This window comes from Olea europaea, unplaced genomic scaffold (genome assembly GCF_002742605.1).
Source record: "Olea europaea var. sylvestris unplaced genomic scaffold, O_europaea_v1 scaffold2609, whole genome shotgun sequence".
Taxonomy (NCBI): Eukaryota; Viridiplantae; Streptophyta; class Magnoliopsida; order Lamiales; family Oleaceae; genus Olea; species Olea europaea.
This window is the reverse complement of record NW_019244411.1, coordinates 69,120-74,054: the sequence shown is the minus strand read 5'-3', so window position 1 is coordinate 74,054 and position 4,935 is coordinate 69,120.

Genomic DNA, 4,935 nt, shown 5'->3' with positions numbered 1-4,935 from the left:
CTTCAAGTATGCAACCATGTTGCTGTCTTTGGCCACGAAGCTCCCACTGACTTGATTCACTATCAGCTGAGAATCGCTGCTGGCTACGAGCCTTCTGACCTGCATTTATCTTGCTAGTCTAAGGCCTGCTAGAAGGGCTTCATATTCGGCAATGTTGTTCGAGATTTTGAAGCCGAACCTTACTGCGCAATTTAGCTTGTGACTCTCTGGGCTTTCCAAGACTATTCCTGCCCCGGAGCCTGCCTCTCCTGGGAATCCATTTACGAACAGTTTCCAGGTTGGGGGCTCAACTGGTTCCATTATTGCCTTCATTTTCAGGGCTTTTGCAAACTCAACCACAAAATTTGCAAGGGTCTGGCCCTTGATGGCATGTCGAGGTCGGAACAGTATACCGAACTTGCTGAGCTCGATTGCCCATTTTAGCAGGCGTCCTGATGCATCTGTTCTCCGTAGCACCTGCTTCAATGGGAAGTTGGTGAGAATGTCGATAGAGTGGGCCTGGAAGTATGGCCTCAGTTTCCTTGAGGCTATGATGAGGGCAAGTGCCAATTTCTCCATGTTTGGGTACCGTGTTTCAGCTGGGAGGAGTGCTTTGCTGACGTAATACATTGGCAACTGTCGATCATTTTTTCCTTTGACTAGAACAGCGCTGACTGCCACGTCCGATACTGCCAAATACAGCAGCAGAGACTCTTCTGGTCGAGGTTTTGACAAAAGGGGTGCCTCTTCGAGGTACTTTTTCAGTGCCTGGAAGGTTTCTTCGCACTCAGAAGTCTATTGAAACTTCTTTCCTTGTTTAAGCACCTTGAAGAAGGGTAAGCTCTTATCAATGGCCCTGGAGATGAAGCGACTGAGTGCAGCTATTCGACCATTGAGACTTTGGACCTCCTTCGATTTCTGAGGTGACCTCACTTCCAGCAAGGTCGTTATCTTTACTGGATTGACTTCAATTCCTCTTTGGTTAACAATATACCCTAAGAACTGACCCGAAGCCACCCCAAAGGTACACTTGACGGGATTCAACTTCATCTTATATTTTCTCAGTATCTGAAAGGTTTGGTCGAGGTGACTTACGTGTTCGCTTGCCTGAAGGCTCTTGACTAGCATGTCGTCCACGTAGACCTCCATGGTTTTACCAATGAGTTCGGCGAACATCATATTGACCAGCCTCTGATATGTGGCTCCGACATTTTTCAGTCCGAATGGCATGGCTTTGTAGTAGTAGAGTCCTCTGTCTGTGGTGAATGACGTAGCTTCCTCGTCAGGTTGGAACATGGGTATCTGATTGTACCCTCAAATACGCATCTATGAAGCTCAATAGTTCATGTCCAGCAATGGAATCCACAAGTTGGTCTATTCTTGGAAGTGGGAAGCTATCTTTAGGGCATGCCTTATTCAAGTTGGTGAAGTCTACGCACACCCTCCACTTCTCGCTGGGCTTTTTCACCAGGATCGGGTTGGATATCCACTTTGGGTAGATGGCTTCCCTTATGAAACCATTGTGGCTAAGCTCATCTACTTCGTCTTTGAGAGTCTCGTACCTTTCTGGATTGAGGGTACGTCTTTTCTGCCGATGAGGGGCACAGGAGGAGTTGATGTTAAGATGGTGGCAACTGATCCTTGGATCTATTCCCACTATGTCCTAATGCTTCTAGGCGAAGATATCCAAGTTCCTTTTCAGGAAGTTTATCATTTCCTCTTTTGCTTCAGGGGGCGGTGCCTTCCCTATTCGCAAGACCTGACTAGGGTCCTCCGAGTTGGTGGAGAAAGTTTCTAGCTCTTCCATCGGGGTTGTATTTGGTTCAGAGTCAATTATCTGGGGATCTAACTCATCAAGAGAGTGTCCTTGTTCAGGGGCCTCTTCCATGTCAACGTCTTTCTCCTATTCGGAGGTATGCCCTTATTCAGGAGCGTCGAGCATTTCCACGTTCATACCGGCTTCGTTGGCAATTTCAGTTATGATCACGTTAACAGTTCGGGGCTCTGACTTTCTCAGAGAGTTCAAGTAACATGCCCTGGAGCCCATCTGGTCGCCACGGATCGTAGCAACCACATGTTCAGTTGGGAATTTCATACACAAGTAGTGGATGGATGTGACGGCCCAAAGATCTTTCAAAGCAGGTCTGCCCAACACTCCATGATAGGCCGATTTGTGGTCTACCACTAAGAATTCCATGAAGTGTTGGGCCACTAGGGGCGCTGAACCCATCTCGACGGGCAGAGTGATCCGTTCTCGTGGGACGATGTTGTCTCCAGTAAATTCGAATAGTGGGTCGATCATGGGGATCCACCCATGTTCAATTTGCATTTTGTCGAAAGTGGAGCCGAACAGTATGTTCACCGAACTTCCATTGTCAACGAGCATGCGTTTGAACTCGTTTCTAGTAACTATGGCTCTTACAACCAATGCGTCACAATGAGGGTGGTGAACTCTTTCTGCATCTTCCTGAGAGAACGTGATTGGGGCTATTCTATTGGCCGCTTGTGACTCATTGACAATATAGGTAATCATTGACGGGTCCTTTGCTTCCTTTGTGTAGTTCCTTTGGGCGTTCTCGGTGTTGCCACCGATGTGAGGTCCCCTAATGATTGTGTCGATCTCCCTGATGACTTGGCCCCCAGAGAATGGGCCTGATATCTCTGTCTAGACTGTCCTCAGTCCATTAATTCTCTTCTTCAGGGTGATTGCTCTCTATGCCCTTTCTCTCCCCTGTTTAGGGAGGCGGATCTACGAGGATATTTGCTCCTGCTGGATAAATGTGTGTTGCTTCGATCAGGGCGTCGATTAGCGTCTCGGCACTCACTGGTATCATGCCCATAGAGTTGGTGGAAAGTGCAAAACCTTGCCCCTTCCAAGGGCATGTTTGACCGTTTTTTCTTCTTCTTCTTACTATCAGCTCTTCCGGATAGTCTTGCTTCGCCAGGAGCATTCTCGTATGCCAATATCGACACTGCATTCAATGTGGCGGAAGCCAGTGCCTGTCCAGAGGTGGGAGCTATTGTATGACCTGCTTGAGTCCACTGCTGAGTGACGAGGTGTGCTGCGGGTCCTCAACCTACCTGCCTCTGAGGCAGAGGGAGTCCCTGCGCGGCACGGTTTCGATGATCAATCATTTCCTCACTGACGATTTCCACTCTCATCATTTCTACCAATTCGTCATAGGTGGCAGGATTCTTGCTGCGCACATCCCTCCAGAACAAAGTGTTCATGTGTAGGCCGCCTTTCAGAGCTGAAAGGGCTTCCCTGTCAGTAACTTGTTCGCAGTATGTGATTTCGTCTGTAAACCTGGCGAGATAGCTTTTCAGTGTCTCTTCAAGGGCCTGCCTCATATCTTGCAAGCGTTGAACTGGGGCCTCTCCTTCCTTGCGTGAGAGGTATTGATTTAAGAATGCTTTCTTCAAATCTGGTCAACTCCTAATGCTTAGGGGAGGAAGTCTGCTATACCATATTTCAACAGTTCCACCCAGGGTTAAGTGGAAGGCTCTGCATTTCAAAGCAGGCGAGACTCCCCTGAGGCTCATCTGTGTCATGTATTTGGTGAGGTGCTTCTCCGGGTCCCCCTTTCCTTCATACTTGGGGATCTTAGGGAGCATGAAGTTTGCCGGCATTGGGAAGCTTCGGATCTCCATTGAAAAAAGGGAGGTTATCATCATCGTCATCAATTTCATAAGATCGACAGGGACCATCTGACCCTTCATCATTTCGAATATCCTGAGGAGGTTGAGGTGCTTCTCCTCGGCTTCCCCAGTCGATTAGGTTCCTCCTATCCCTCCTATTTCTAGGAGCAGGAGGCGCCTGTTTTTGTTCCTGGTCTTGCTGGACCGATCTTCGCACTGAGCGGGCCCTATTACTAGGGTCCTGCCCTATTCGGTCGAAGATGCTTACTGACCTTTGTTCCTCATATTCTTGAGGGAAATTGTCCCCTAGCTGTGGTTTCGCTGGCTGGCTTCCTTGCACATAGGGTGTGGTTTCGGCGCCCACTTCTCTTTCGAGGGGGCGTTCTCTATGCCGGCTCATTTGGCATTAGGAACGAGATACAGGGGCTTCCTGCACTGGGTGAGATCCTTAGTGCATTTGATAGCCCTGATGACCTTAGGCTTGCATGAGAAGTTCATGCATTGCCATATTTTGAGTTGCGATGTCTCTCATGCCCACCGCTATTTGAGCCATCCCTTCAGTGAGCATGACTGTTCTTGCACTTCGGCGACGCCGGTGATGGGGTCTCTGGTGAGTGACATTGTTATGGAGCACCTCTTCTTCAGAAGCCTCTCTCATGGGATTGTCGTCTCCATGGCTGGAATTCATTCTATCTCCTTTTTCAAGGGTGATGAGAAATTGGGATATAACTCAACTGTGTTCTTTTTCAAGAACGTGCTCCTCTCAGGGTAAGTCGCTAGTTTTCTGGTGCTTTCTCCGGTGGAAAATGCAGAACTTTTAATGGGAAGTTTTTCACAGATGGCGCCAATCTGTTGACCTCGAAAATTGGACCCTCCACGTGGCCAACCGAGAGCCACTCCACCTATTCCTCCCTGCGCATAATCAATGCACGGTCAGATGCACACAGCCAGAATCAGCGGGGGTGGCGGCGGCCGTATACACTCCGACGGTCAAGTTAGGCTCAGGTGATCGAAACAGTACCAAGTTTGTGCAAAATAGTGGGGAGGAGAATATATGTTTACTTGCTATGGAGTGCGAAGTAGAAAGAGTTTCATTATCTTTGCTTCTTGTCAAGTCTTGGGTATTTATAGGTGAGGAGAGCCGTTGGATGTAAGACACGTGTATACATCTGAACGGTATGAGGCGTCTGCTCATAGGTGTCAATCAGCCGCGTCAATAGAGTGGGCGAGTAGTTATTTCTCCCGAGTTGAGTTAACATAAAGTTAATATGTCACATCAGCTAGTCTCATGGAGACGTCAAATCACTTTAAACCTTA